The sequence below is a fragment of the Tursiops truncatus genome, chromosome 2 (assembly GCF_011762595.2).
Source record: "Tursiops truncatus isolate mTurTru1 chromosome 2, mTurTru1.mat.Y, whole genome shotgun sequence".
NCBI lineage: Eukaryota > Metazoa > Chordata > Mammalia > Artiodactyla > Delphinidae > Tursiops > Tursiops truncatus.
Window position 1 is genome coordinate 149390863 of NC_047035.1, and position 15692 is coordinate 149406554.

Below are 15692 nucleotides of genomic sequence, written 5' to 3' on the forward strand. Positions count from 1 at the left end.
TCTTTTAAACTTGTTCAACATTTATTTAATGAGGGAGAAAGAAACCCTGTTAACAAAGATTTTAACAAAGATTATTGCCTGTTCTGTATACAATAAGGGATTTACTAGATGCTCTAAATATTAACGAACTAATCATCTTATACAGAACTGTCTTTCCCTATTTTAAACAAATCTTTTGTTACTTTAGTATCCTTTTTTTAAATTTTATTTTTGGCATGTCCTGCGGTTGTACTGAAAATCCAGAACAAGGCATCACAAAGATGCCTCCGAAGTCTTGGTTTGCGCTGGCTGAGCGGGGGTTGATGACATTTCGCTAAACCATTTTGCCATGAAGGTCGCTTCCCAGTTGCGTAAAGCAGTAAAACAGAGGAAACCAGGGTTAGTGCACAGTGTCTCTCCAGCTTATTCCAAAGATTGTTCCCAGAGCAACTGCTTGCTGGTCCACCCTGTAATCCGCCTCTAGGCTTTAGGGTAAGCTCCCAGCTCCTCAGCAGGGCACCCAGGATCCCCACATGTATCTTGCTGGCTCCCTGGTTTTCCTGGGCCTCATCTGCTCTGTGTCCCAGGCAATGGAATTGCTTGACACCTAACCAGAGGCCGAGCACTCTCCCCCTGAACTGTGCCCACTGCCCGGCACCGCCTCTCATCTGCTCATTCTTATCCATCCTGTGGAAACGGGGAGCCGCTAGAGCTGCGTAACTAAGGGATATTTAACAGAGGGGTTGCATGCTGAGGTGTGGAAAGGAAAAGGGGTGGGAGGCACCCGAGGCCAACACTGCGGAGGCAGGGGCGTGAGGAACCCCACCTCTCGCCCCCCACCCACAGATCTCCCTCCGCCGTCTCTCACTCGGGGCTCCCCCAGAGCCAGGGAGGCCGTTATTGCAGGCCCCAGGACAAGCTTCCTGGGGCACAGAGCAGGACAGAGAAGGATCCAGAGTGTTTCTGGTGGGCAGGCACCCCCATCATGTTTCACATTAATATAGTTTCCATAATGCCTGTTCTGTTTGACAAGGTGGCGAAATGCTTTCCCTACACTCCTTCCATCACTGCAACCTACAAAAATGTGTTATGTAATTGCTCACTTGTCGGCCTCCCGCTGGGTTTAAGTTCCTCGAGGGGAGGGTAGCGCTTCATGTTCCCGTGACCTTAGGAGTTACTGATCTAGTCTGAGGGCAGAGGCAGTGCCACCACACTGTGCCTGCAGAGCCAAGGCCTCAGGGCTGGGGGAGCACAGATATTTGAAGACTCAGGAAGGGGGGTCTGGAAAAGATTACACCACAGAGTAGACATCTGAACAGGGTCTTAAAGGGAAGGAATCCTTTTCTCTTAAAAACAGAGTTTGAAAACAAGCTATAAGAGCCCTTATAGAAGAGTACCATAAATAATTTGTACATAGAATTGTTTTTTGCTGAAATTACTTTAGAGGTCATGTATGTTGTATTTATATACCCCCTTCCCAATATTTAAGCTCCATATATGACACTCTCTCTTTTCATTCTGTGCCCGTGGGTTCCAAATAATTCCCTGTGCTTCTTCCCATTCGAGTGCAGACCACTTCACTTCCTGAGTTCTTTATGGTGGATCCACATTGTTTCGTATGATGAAATTCATTATGATTCATTAAACTTGCTCATAAAAAGAGCTTGATATCCCCTGGGGCAAGTTCATTAAAAGAATCTCTTTGGTTCAATTATGAATCATTTCCCCCTGTATCCAAAGGCAGCTCTTGAGATGCAGCACGGCAAGGAGGCCTCACAAGGCAGATTTAGGAATCCGGCAGCCAAAAATCAGGGCCTGCACGGTAATTTCTGAATAAAAATATCGCCGTGCGAGAGGGAACGCCATATGGCTGTCTGGTGGTGCTCTCTGCTCGGCGTCAACTGAATTTCCAAGGACGGACTTGCACAGACGGTAATTATACCCTCGTGTGTTGTGCAGGGCTGTGTTTCATGCAGGATCTGTGTGAGCTGGTGGTGCGGCTCCGTGCAGGTCAGAGACAATCTGCTTTATTATCCACTGAAGGATTGTAGACACTTATCTCCTGGAAACTAGTTTGGAAGACAAAAATTTAGATCTAAGACATTTCTCCTGTATCCCCTTTTCTTCCAAAATTAAAGGGAATCCCCCTCCTTGAGACAGAGATTTCATTCCTGCTTCTATCCCTGGGTCTCTCTTTGCAGAGTAACTGATGTGGGGACATTTCTCCGGTTACTTCTCAGATGAGTTTAATAGTAATATCAATAGTAAGACATTTTTAAGAGCCACATGCAGACCTAATAGTTGGTTTTCAGAATGCATTTCCCAGGAAGCTCTCTAGGTGACATTTGTATGCCATTTCTGCAACTTGTCTCCACTCTGTAGTAGCCCTGACAATATTTTCACACTTAGTGAAACATGCACCATTTGCCCCTTGCCAAGTGTGTCACATTTCTGAATCAGAAGGTTATTTATTCATCCGATTTAGTGGCCTGTGGCTGCCAGCACAATGGCGGGATACTGCCAGGGGCAGAGGGAGGGGAGAGTGACAGCTGCTAATGTGGAGCTGGGGGGCCCCAGGCCAAGTGGATGCCCCCTGGAGGAGCAGAGCAGAGGAAGGGGCTGGGAGGAACCGCCCCAGCAGAAGGGAAGGGGCACCCCCTCTGCTGTTCTCTGGAAGGGCTCCTCTACTGCTGTTGGGTCCCAGCTTAATCTCAGGGTCCTGGAGACCCTGCCCCCAGCCCATGCTCAGCTGTCCTGTGGAGCCTCCATCCTCTGTCCTCCACCCCATCCTCCCTGCCAGAGCCGCCCCGGGTGGAGCATCTGACTTAGAAAAGGACACACCCGAGAGAGGCTTGGGAGGTTTGGGTTGTTGTTGTAGAAGTCTTTGAGTAATAGCAAAAAGTGGAAAACCAGAATAAATGACCAAAATATTTTTTTCAAGAGGGTCACTTTAGATACGTTAGTAAATAGTATCTGACGCCAAGGAATTGTGCTGTGGGATGTGTCCCGGGGTTTCGGGTTGTGGAAAGTGTCCTGGGGCTTCGGGTTGTGCTGCTGTGGGTTTCAGGGCATCAGCCCCACCTCTCCTAAAAATAAAGCTTACCTAGATGTGTTTTGTAAATAACACATTTAATTTATGTTTTTCTTAGTTTTTTTTTGGTTTTATTTTTACAGCTTTATTGAGGTATCATTGACCATATACAAGTTGTATGAACTTAAGGTGTAAAACGTGATATTTTGATAGAAGTATATATTGTGACGTGGTGACTACAGTCAGGATAATCAGCACATCCCTCACTTCATACAGTTGCCGTGCGTGTGTGTGTGTGTGTGTGTGTGTGTCCCAGGCCATCTTCTCCCGTGAATAGTCTCTGTAACCAACACCACAATCACAATCACAGAGGAGCCCCTCCAGCTGCCCCTTTATATCTGCGCCATCACGGTTCCCTGGCAACCACTGACCTGCTCTGCATCTCTAGGGCTATTTCCAGGTTTCAAAAATGGAATCTTTCAGGAATAGTGCCTTTTCAGGTTTGACATTTTCCACCAAGCAAGATGCCCCTGGGGTCCATCCAGGCTGCTGCATGTACCATGGGTTTGTTCCTTTTTATTGGTGCATTGGGTCCCATTCTATAGATGAACCCCAATGGGTAACCTTTCACCCACTGAAGGAAACTTGGGTTGTTTCCAGTTTTTTGGGTCTTACAGAGAAAGCCATTATGAGCATTCATGTACAGCATTTCTGTGCACGTCAGTTTTGATTTCTCTGTGATAAACGCCCAAGAGCACAACTGCTGGGTTTTAGGGAGAGTGCACGCTAGTATTACAAGAAACAGCCAAGCTGTTTTCCAGGGCAGCCACACCACATTCATCCCCACCTGCAATGAATGGGAATTCAGTTTCTCTGCATCCTTGCCAGCCAGCATTTGGTGCTGACTATTTCAATGTAAGTGTCCTACATTGCTTATTTGCCACCCATGTCTCCTCTTCAGTGAATGTCTGTTCATGTCTTTGCTCACTTCCCAAATGGGTTATTTGTTTTTTTCACTGTTGAGACTTGAGAGTTCTTCCCATCTTTCAGATACAAGTCCTTTCTCAGACATGTGGTTTGTAAATAGTATCTCCCAGCTTGTGGTTTGTCTTTTCATCTTCATAAACTGGGATTTTCACAACACAAAAGTTTTGAATTCTGATGAAATCCACTTTATTAATTTTTTCTGTTTATGGCTCATGCTGTTGTAGGTCTCAGAACTCTGCCTGGCCCTAGATCCTGAGACGACTGTCTTCTATTTTTTCTCCCTAAAGTCTTACAGTTTTATATTTACATTTAAATCTATGACTCTTTTTGTGCTAAATTTTTACAAAGCGTGAGGTTTAGGTCAAGGTTTTTGTTTTTTATTTTTTCTCTCTATATATGTTATAGTTCCACCACGTAACATAAGATATACCATCTTAACCATTTTAAAGTGGACAGTTCAGTGGCGTTAAGTACATTCGCACTGATGTGCCGCCCCCACCACCATCCAGCTCCAGAATTTTTTCATCTTCCCAAACTGAGACTTTGTACCCATTAAAAAGGATTCCCCATTTCCTCCACCTCCTGGCTCCTGGCAGCCGCTATTCCATTTTCTGTCTCTAAGAATTTTACTACTCTGGGTACCTCGTGTAAGTGGAATCACACAGTATTTGTCCTTTTGTGACTGGCTTATTTCACTGAGCATAATGTCCTCAAGGTTTATCCATGTTATAGCCTGTGTCAGAATTTCTTTCCCTTTTATGGCTGAATAATACTCCATTGTGAGTATATACCATATTTTGCTTATCTAAAAAAATTGAAAGCAGGGTCTGGAAGGGATATGTGCAGACCCATGTTCATAGCAGCATTATTCACAATTGCCAAGAAGTGAAACCAACCCAAATGTCCAGCAGCATTTTTTGAAAAACTACTTTTCCTCCATTAAATTGCTTTTGCTCCTTTAACAAAAATCTGGTGTGTTTGTGTGGGCCTATTTCTGGGATCTCTACTCCGTTTCATTGGTCTATGTGTCCAACCCTTTGCCAACATCATGCTGTTTTGGTTACTGTAGCTTTTTAACAAGTCCTGTTCTAAAGTCAAGTAATGTGCATACTGTCACTTTATTCTCCTTTTTCAAAATTGTTTTAACTGTTCTAGGTTCTTTTTCTTTCCATATCAGTTTTAGAGTAAACTTGTCTATATTTACACAACAACGTGCTGTGATTTTGATAGGAATTGCAGAGATCAATTTGGGGCCAAATGGTACCTTTACTAGGTTGGATTTTCCAATCCTTGAATACAGCATGGTTTTCCTCTTATTTAGATCTTCTTTGATTTGTAATACAATTTTTGATTACACGTAGCTCCTCTGTTTTCACAGAGAGGTTGAAATTCAGGAAATCCTCAGCAACAACGTTGGAGTTGTGTCCAGTGATGTGCTGGAACCAGTTCACACCAACTCAGGAGGGCCCACGGAGCACGTTCCTTTCCAGCTCTGAGGTCAGTGATGTCACCGTGGTGGCTTGAAATTGGCCATGGACGGTGAGTGGACAAATGCTACAAAATGGGCTTTTCCTTCCTCACTTCCTTCTCTCTGTCTCTCTGTCTCTCTCTCTGGAGGGAATTGTTAAGGGATGGGTGAGAGACTGAATTTAGGAGTATCCCTTTGATGGAAAATCATTTGAGATTCAGACACTGAATAAATTTGAATCAAACAGTCTGTCTAGCATGTAGCTGGTATTATGTTGGGAATTCTTGAATTCAGTGGCCAAGACTTGACCTAAACTAGTGTTCACAGGGGCAATTTGTTAAAAACATTTATAATTAGAATAAGGCAAGCCGGTCTTAACAAAGGTATGGCCATAATTACGCATCCTCTCCCTCTTCAAATCAAACCTTAACCCCAGCCCTACTGATTGCTGAATACAATCCTGTTAGCTCAAATTAGATCTTTTGATATTAACACACGTCAAGCTATTTGGTCATTTAGGCAGTAATTCTGATCCCAGTAGGGCATTTGGAAATGGAGAGAAGTGAATTGCACCCTCCTTTCCTCCCCCACCAGCCTGTGAGCACATGGCCCAGACAGAGAAGTGTAGCGTGGAAAGACCTACCAATTCAGAATCAGCCCACCAGGGTCTGAACTCAGGTTCAGAATGCTCCCTTGGTCTGACTTTAATCAATCTCTTTATTCAATTTATTGTAGTATTTTAATGATTACAACATTAATGCTATAATTCCAAAATATGTTCAGAGCTTTCAAAACATGGCAAGAAACCTAACAGACTACCCTCTTACTTCTGGGACCTGGGGCAGTGACGATTAATGTTGGCATGTGTCATCCTCCCACTATACTTTCTCCATATATTTAATTATTTAACTGCCTTGTTTCCCCCCTTTTGCTGGCTTTCCCCCAGAAATATGAGGTTATTTTTTTTCATTTAACCACATTTTGTGAATATTTTTCTTTGTCATAAAATAACGTTGTATGTGAACATTAGGAGACTTAATCACAGCTGAAGATCAAAATCACGGGCAAGGGGGCTTCCCTGGTGGCGCAGTGGTTAAGAATCCACCTGCTAATGCAAGGGACACGGGTTCGAGCCCTGGTCCGGGAAGATCCCACATGCCACGAAGCAACTAAGCCCATGCACCACAACTACTGAGTCTGTGTTCTAGAGCCTGCAAACCACAACTACTGAAGCCCATGTGCCACAACTACTGAAGCCCACGTGCCTGGAGCCCATGCTCCGCAACAAGAGAAGCCACCGCAATGAGACGCCCACACACTACAAGGAAGAGTAGCCCCTGCTCACCACAACCAGAGAAAAGCCCACACGCAGCAACAAAGACCCAAAGCAGCCAAAAAAAAAAAAAAAAAAAAATCACGGGCAAGAGACAGTGAACAAATCCTCTCCACGTGTCTGAGCATAAAATAAGAGGACATTGAGTTAAAATGTAGTAGGAAAGACTATCACAAGATTTTGGCAAGGAATTCCCACAGCTATGATTATGTTTAAGACACAAGAAACATCTGGATTAAAATTTTACAGGTGAGGGTGGAAGAGAGTTTGTGTGGTACTCTACGGGGAGCTGGAGAGTCTCTGTTCGGTAGCGACTGCTGTGACGGATAATTCATGAGGGATGAGGATGAGGCCAGTCTGTCCCGGACATTTTTGCCTTCCTTTTTCTGAGGTATTCAGTGACTCAGTTATAGTTTCAAGTCGTACCCATACCTGGAACAACTACATTATTAGCTGACAGTCTCAGAGATAAAAATGAAAGACAAAAACCCTTACTTTGGTCTGCAAGGGAAAAGCAGATACTGCACCCGTCAGTCTCAATGAGGGAGTTCCTTGGTGGCCTACTGGTTAGGATTTGGTGCTGTCACTGCCGTGGCTGGGGTTCGATCCCCGGTCACGGAACTGAGATCCCGCAAGCCACATGGTGTGACAAAAAAAGAAAAGAAAAGAAAAGAAAAACTCAATGAGAAAGTCTGTGCATCAGACCTGCGATCCTATTACTGGAGTCGATGCATTGCAACTCAGGCACTGAGTCAGGCTCTGGTTGGGCTGTAGTGTGTGGAAATGTGGATAAGAACAGGACCTTATTGCACAGGTTAATGACATAAGAAAGGAGGAGGACAGGGAATTGCTCTCTGGATGAAGGACAGACATACACTCTCATCAGACATAGACCCAGTTTACTGAAACTGGTTATTTGCACACAGAGGTGTATAGTGGAAATGCCATTCCTATACAAATAATATGTTATAAATAAATTAGCCCATTAAATAGGCAACTTAAACCTAATTAGGGTTAATGATTTTTTATTTTCTAAAAGCCCACTTAAAAAAAATCAAATTAGTCCTATCTTACTTTATTTGGTCATTTGAACAGGGAGATTTTTACTGCCACAGCTGTTTACAAGGCTATAAAACCTCTTTGTAGATGAGTGGTTTTGGAAGCCCAGCCAGATTCCAGATTCACTTCCAGTATAACTGTCCTGGGTAGTCAGGTCCCCTCCCACTCCCAGAAACTCAACTTCACAAATGGCAGAAATGCAGGAAGCGGGTAGAGAGAAGGACCAATGATTTCCTTCAGAAAAAGAAAAAAAGACAGAATTCTTAAACATGCCACCATTTTTTGATAAGAAAAGGCAATAAACATTAAAGAATAATTAAAAGGAATGCTTATCAGGAATCAATCCAGCTTAGAAAATGAAAGGTGTTATAGATGTAACAAAGCTTCCTGTTTTTAATAAGGGCAGGAGAAGGAGGAACAGGGGACCTCTCAGCTGGAAGGATGGCCCTGGACTCCTCGAACCAAATTCTAGGGAACTGGGCTCATGAGACCTATGCTTTCCTGCTTCCACCTCCCCTCCCTGCAGATGTAGTCGCTTGCATCTGCACCCTTGCTTTCACAGGGTCACGGTATCTAGTCTTTATTTGCTCATTTACAGAAATTTTTCCAAGGTGAATCAATGTACTAAAAAACAAAAAAAGCATTAGGGCAAGGAATTGAGGATAGGATTTTGCTTGTGAATCAGCTTTTCTTGAGGGCAGGGCAGGTGATGAAAAGCAGAGCTGGATACAGAAAGAACCGGGTTCCGGTCCTGCTCTGTCACTGAAGAGCAGTGAGCTGCTGATGGTGAGCCCATCGCTCAGGGACCACAGACAATTTCTGCATCTGACATGAGACATGTGGGGGGGGGCATCAAGTAGAGATTAAACACAGTGCAGGTAGAAAGCTCAGCATAGAAACTGTGGCATGTTCGAGCTTAGTAAATGAGAGCTGTCTTCATTGTCCTAATTCCCACGGCCCAGTAATGCAGACAGATCATGGGGAATTACGTGGGTGAAGACATGGAGCTGAGGTAGAAAAATCCCTGTGCTGAAGGACACAGGAACATCAGAGATAGTTCAGGCTTGGTGCAGTGCTCTGCCCTCGCTGTCTGGAGATTCTTAACGCTTTCTGAACAAAGGAACCCACGTTTTCATTTTGCTTTGAGCCCTGCGAATTTGGTGAGGATCTCATGGCAAGTAAGAGAAGGTGCCAGCTTCGCATCCAGCTGTCTGGCCTTGAAGCCCAGCTCTTTCATCTCAGTGGCTGATAAGGCCCTTTGCAAAGACGCATAGAAGCTGACCCAGGAGCCACCCAACCCAGCCAACTCAGCACTATTCCTGGCCTCTGCTGTGATGGGACTTCATGATCCTGAATGAGTTAAAGGGGCAGATTAGATCTTCCGTTCTCATGGCTGCAGCTGGCTTGGTGAAAAGGGCTGGTGTTTTTGTTTTTAACATCTTTATTGGAGTATAATTGCTTTACAATGGTGTGTTAGTTTCTGCTTTATAACAAAGTGAATCAGCTATACATATACATATATCCCCATATCTCCTCCCTCATGAGTCTTCCTCCCTCCCACTCTCCCTATCCCACCCCTCTAGGTGGTCACAAAGCACCAAGCTGATCTCCCTGTGCTATGTGGCTGCTTCCCACTAGCTATCTATTTTACATTTGGTAGTGTATATATGTCAATGCTACTCTCTCACTTTGTCCCAGCTTACCCTTCCCCCTTCGCGTGTCCTCAAGTCCATTCTCAACGTCTGCGTCTTTATTCCTGTCCTGCCCCTAGGTTCTTCAGAACCATTTTTTTTTTTTGAGACTCCATATATATGTGTTAGCATACGGTATTTGTTTTTCTCTTTCTGACTTACTTCACTCTGTATGACAGACTCTAGATCCATCTACCTCACTACAAATAACTCAATTTCATTTCTTTTTATGGCTGAGTAATATTCCATCGTATATATGTGCCACATCTTTTTTATCCATTCATCTGTCGATGGACACTTAGGTTGCTTCCATGTCCTGGCTATTGTAAACAGAGCTGCAATGAACATTGTGGTACATGACTCTTTTTGAATTATGGTTTTCTCTGGGTATATGCCCAGTAGTGGGATTGCTGGGTCATATGGTAATTCTATTTTTAGTTTTTTAAGGACCCTCCATACTGTTCTCCATAGTGGCTGTATCAATTTACATTCCAACCAACAGTGCAAGAGGGTTTCCTTTTCTCCGCACCCTCTCCAGCACTTATTGTTTGTAGATTTTTTCATGATGGCCATTCTGACCCGTGTGAGGTGATACCGCATTATAGTTTTGATTTGCATTTCTCTAATGATTAGTGATGTTGAGCATCCTTTCATGTGTTTGTTGGAAGTCTGTATATCTTCTTTGGAGAAATGTCTATTTAGGTCTTCTGCCCATTTTTGGTCTGGGTTGTTTGTTTTTTTGATATTTAGCTGCATGAGCTGCTTGTAAATTTTGGAGATTAATCCTTTGTCAGTTCCTTCATTTGCAAATATTGTCTTCCATTCTGAGGGTTGTCTTTTCATCTTGTTTATGGTTTTCTTTGATGTGCAAAACCTTTTAAGTTTCATTAGGTCCCATTTGTTTATTTTTGTTTTCATTTCCCTAGGAAGTGGGTCAAAAAGGATCTTGCTGTGATTTATGTCATAGAGTGTTCTGCCTATGTTTTCCTCTAAGAGTTTTATAGTGTCTGGCCTTACATTTAAGTCTTCAATCCATTTTGAGTTTATTTTTGTGTATGGTGTTAGGGAGTGTTCTAATTTCATTCTTTTACACGGAGCTGTCCAGTTTTCCCAGCACCACTTATTGAAGAGGCTGTCTTTCCTCCATTGTATATTCTTGCCTCCTTTATCAAAAATAAGGTGACCATATGTATGTGGGTTTATCTCTGGGCTTTCTATCCTGTGGCATTGATCTATACTTCTGTTTTTGTGCCAGTACCATATTGTCTTGATTACTGTAGCTTTGTAGTATAGTCTGAAGCCTGGGAGCCTGATTCCTCCAGCTCCGTTTTTCTTTCTCAAGATTGCTTTGGCTATTTGGGGTCTTTTGTGTTTCCATACAAATTGTGCAATTTTTGTTCTAGTTCTGTGAAAAATGCCATTGGTAGTTTTATAGGGATTGCATTGAATCTGTAGATTGCTTTGGGTAGTATAGTCATTTTCACAATGTTGATTCTTCCAATCCAAGAACAGAAATAAAAGAAATCCAAATTGGAAAAAGAAGAAGTAGAGCTGTCACTGTTTGCAGATAACATGATACTATACACAGAGAATCCTAAAGATGCTACCAGAAAACTACTAGAGCTAATCAATGAATTTGGTAAAGTAGCAGGATACCAAATTAATGCACAGAAATCTCTTGCATTCCTATACACTAATGATGAAAAATCTGAAAGAGAAATTAAGGAAAGACTCCCATTTACCATTGCAACAAAAAGAATAAAATACCTAGGAATAAACCTACCTAAGGAGGCAAAAGACCTGTATGCAGAAAACTATAAGACACTGATGAAAGAAATTAAAGATGATACAAACAGAGGGCTGGTGTTTTGAAAGGAGGCAAGTGTATGTACAGGATGAGTCATTCTCAAAATAGTTTACTCAAGAGTAGCTTAGGTAGGGATTAGTGAGTGTAGCAGAAGGTTCAGGAAAATTCCTTCAAGTGCTTTCCAAATATTTTAGGCTCAGGAAAATCCAAGGCCGTTTGTGCCAATGGCTTTTTTACTTTTAGGCTGAAAGCCATGTTTATTTAAAAAGAAAGGTAATGTAATCCATATATTCATCAATATTGTTTGTCAATTTCTGTTCCTATAAATGTTCTGAGCTTTTCTTTTGCTGCAAATCTCACACAAATTTCTTCTTATATATTTTATGGTGCAAAACATTTATGTCAGTTTCCTAAAGAAATTAATACATCACTTTTCCTCTATCTTTTTGCTGAAGCTCTGCGAATGTAAGCTGTGGTACCACATTACCTGGCAGTGTGCTGTGACTGTCCCCGGTCTTCCAGGGCAGCCTCCCCGAGTCGCAGTCTCATCCCCCGCCTTTTTCCAGATATACTCTCCAACTCCCCCCAACATCTGTACAAATGCAACCCCTACCTCAAGGTTAACTTAAGTATTAGGACTTGTGAGACCAGTGGAACTATGGGTTTCTAATAATGACTCTTGGAATTCATCTGCTATTTAACACATTCTTTTCCTGTGTTTTAAGATGATTAAATGAAAATTTTAAAGACTAGACTGATGGTTTTAGTTAATTGAGCAAGTTTGTTCTGGTTGTTTTAAATGTGGGTATTGATGATTTATTACTTAAAGACTACGGATTGTTTAGTACCAGTGTCCCCAACCCCCAGGCCACAGACCCTGTTTGGAGCTGAGCTGCACAGCAGGAGGTGAGTGGCGGGTTAGGGAGCAAGCGAAGCTTCATCTGCCGCTCCCCACCGCTTGCATTACCGCCTGAACCCACCCTCTTACCCCATCCGTGGAAAAATTGCCTTCCACGAAACTGGTCCCTGGTGCCAAAACATTTTAAAAATGCTTTTTGACCCAGAAGAAGTACAATGAGACTGCTAAACCAGCAGAAAAGGAAGACGCTGAGGAAATTGGTCTCAAATACAATTCTAAGGTGGCAGGAAGGGCGGGAGGGGAAGACTGAATAATAGGATTACTCAGAGCTGCTAATGATCCTGATTCAGTCATTTTCTGCTTATAAAAGGGCACTTTGACCTTTTCCAAGCCCAAATATATGTTTCTCGATGGAAGGTCGCTCCCATGCATAAGCTACTGAAGACTAGATTTATCAGAAACTCTGATAGATTCCTAAACCCAGTAGGGGAGGTGGCACTGCTATCATTAATTGAGTCAATGATCTATTTTATCCGGTACTACACGTACATGCACATAATGCATAAATTACACAAAACAGTTCCAGCATAGTTAATGAACTTGCCCTAAGGCTAATAAAAAAGCACTTAGCTAGGTCCTATTTATTTTTTTCCTTTATGCGTAACAGCATTTTACTTAACAGCATTAATCAAGCTGAAGGACCATCTGAATTAAGATGTAAAGACCTTTTTTAGGCTGTGTGTCAGCATAAGTGAAGTGCCCAGGTACCAGTCAGGGTTAGGATGCCCTGACACGAAAGGGCTTCCCTGTGACACACATGGCATCATCGGGGGTCTCTCCTATTTGGGATGATCTAAGTAGGAAAGAGCAGTTACGTGGTTGGGGGGTTTGCTTTTTCACAGTGTTGAGTACCTGTGAGGCTTATCAACACAGTGAGCACAACTTGTTCACCCAAATAAACTATGTTGGTGTCGGAGGCCCAGAGCTTGATTTCCAGCAGGGCTGGGAACTAGTCATGCTGCCTTGGAGAAGTCACTTAGCCTGTGTCACCCTCGTCTATAAAATGGGGACACCAGCATGTGCCACTCCCAGTTTGGGGGAGAATCAAATGAGATGACAGGCGCAAAGCTCCAGGCACCAGACTGACAACTGGTCAACATGTAATCGTGTGAGAGTAACAAACCATTCAGGGCAGTAATACAGCAACTAAATTGTCTGCAATTGTTTGCAGTAATACAGCAACTAAATTGTAAGAAGTTCAAATAACCATCTATGGGGCTGACTACCATAAACGCCTCATCAAAAACATAAAGTATTACAGGTGGCCAATAAGAACATGTGGCGATGCTCAACATCACTAACCGTCAGGGAAATGAAAATCAAAACCACAATGAGCCACCACCTCACGCCCATTAGCATGCTTACTATCAAAACCCAGAAAATAAAAGTGTAGTGAGGACGTGGAGAAATTGGAACCCTGTACACGGTTGGTGGGAATGTAATTTGGTGCAGCCACTACAGAAAACCGTATGGAGGTTCTTCAAAAAATCAAACAGAATTATTGTATGATCCAGCAATTCCACTTTTGGGTGTTTAACCAAAAGAATTGAAGGCAGGGCTTTGAACAGATATTTGAACAACTATCTTCAAAGTAGCATTATTTACAACAGCCAAAAGGTGGAAGCAACCCAAGGTCCAGTGGTTGCCAGGGGCTTGGGGCAGGGAGATGGGGAGTATGTAATGGGGACAGAGTTTCATTTGGGGAAGATGAAAAAGTTCTGGAGATGGATAGTGGTGATGGTCACACAACAGTGTGAATGTACTTCATGCCACTGAGATGTACCCTTAAAAATGGTGAAGATGGTAAATTTTGTGATGTGTATTTTACTACAATTAAAAAATATAAAATATAATAAAATGTTTCCAAGTTTCAAAGGCTGAGATAGTGGTAAGTTCCTTTTGTTGTTTTGTTTTCTCATTGACAATCCATTTCTTCATTCCTGTACTTCTTCATTCATTTATCTCATCATCAAAGTTGTACTGAGCTCCTATATTATTATCAGATACTGTGGATAAAGAAATAAAAGTAGCCTGGTGTCTGATCTCCCCAATCTTAAAATCTAGAAAGAAAAGGATAATCGTAAGATTGATAAGCACAGGATCATGGGACAAAGGCAATTCATAGAAGCATGTGTAAGATATTGAAATAGTAAAAAGAGAACTACAGGGATAAGAATAAGAAAAGTAACAAAGAAAAAGACATTTTACATAAAAATCAACAGATGACTATAGGCATCTCATTTTTTTCTATATTTTACCAAAAAATAAAAAAAGACTGGATTTATGTTATTCTGTCTGCCATGTGGTTTAAACTTTTCTCCTAAGAAAAGATCATTGAATTGCTAAGAATGTTAACTTTAATTTAACCTACTCCTTAGAAGTATTTTGCACAGGAAGAAACTGAGGCCGGTAAAGCTGAAAGGTAGAGTAAAATTTCATGCAATTAAATTAGGACAAATATGAGTCTTGAATCTAGCTTTTCAGAAGTGCCTGTTTCTTACATTACACTAACTTTTCCAAGGCAGCCAGACATACATTTGTGACCAGTGATCCAATACTTACTGGCATCACATGATCTCATATTTGTGTAGATAGCACTGTCATAAACTTTTCAAATCACAGTTGATGTCAGAGAGACGCCCTTTATATGAGGGGTTAGGTACATTTCTTACTTCTGAGAGGACAAATGACTTCATTCTGGTTAGAAAAGACTGTCATGATCTGTGCTGCTCACATGAAGATCAGGTCCACTTACTCGACTGTAAATTTGTACATTCACCCCTTTAACAAAGAGTCAACACACACTCCGGGTCAGATGCTATTAAATGCAGTGGGGACACAGTAATGAAAGGACAGACATAATTCTGCCCCCAAGAACCTTACCATCTGGTGAAAATAAATTCTATCTTTTTAATTGGTTACTGGAGGTGTGCACAGGATCTGGAAGAGATGGTAAACCAGCCGCCATCAGTAAAAGCAGAACAGAAATGGCAAGAGAAAGCTCACCCATCTTTGTTTTTTAAAAACGAACTATTCATAAGGGCTGCCCTGAAGCTTAGGAACAGAAGCAAGATTTAGGAAGGGCTTCTAAGAGATACTTTAAGAAAAATTGTATTTAAAAGAAATTTTGTTTAATATTATGAATGAAACACCTTGATAAAACTTGAGAAGAACACACACTGGATTTTATTTATTTTTAAACATTTATAGAGAGCATTCTAAATATTTTGCTTTATCTAGTCTTTAACTTTTTTTTTTTTTTTTTTTGCGGTACGCCGGCCTCTCACCGCCATGGCCTCTCCCGTTGCGGAGCACAGGCTCCGGACACGCAGGCCCAGTGGCCATGGCTTACAGGCCCAGCCGCTCCACGGCATGCGGGATCCTCCCGGACCGGGGCACGAACCCACATCCCCTGCAT

The 15692-nt window shown here is 42.4% G+C and overlaps 1 long non-coding RNA gene across 1 annotated transcript in view; it reads left to right on the forward strand.

Annotated features, from left to right (window-relative positions):
• The first annotated feature begins 1727 nt into the window (after positions 1–1727).
• Positions 1728–15692, forward strand: part of LOC141278080 (uncharacterized) — a 36360-nt gene continuing 22395 nt past the window's right edge. The window contains exons 1-2 of the long non-coding RNA XR_012330336.1: positions 1728–1911; positions 5376–5494. This is a non-coding gene — a long non-coding RNA (uncharacterized lncRNA). The remainder of the gene's footprint in view (positions 1912–5375; positions 5495–15692) is intronic.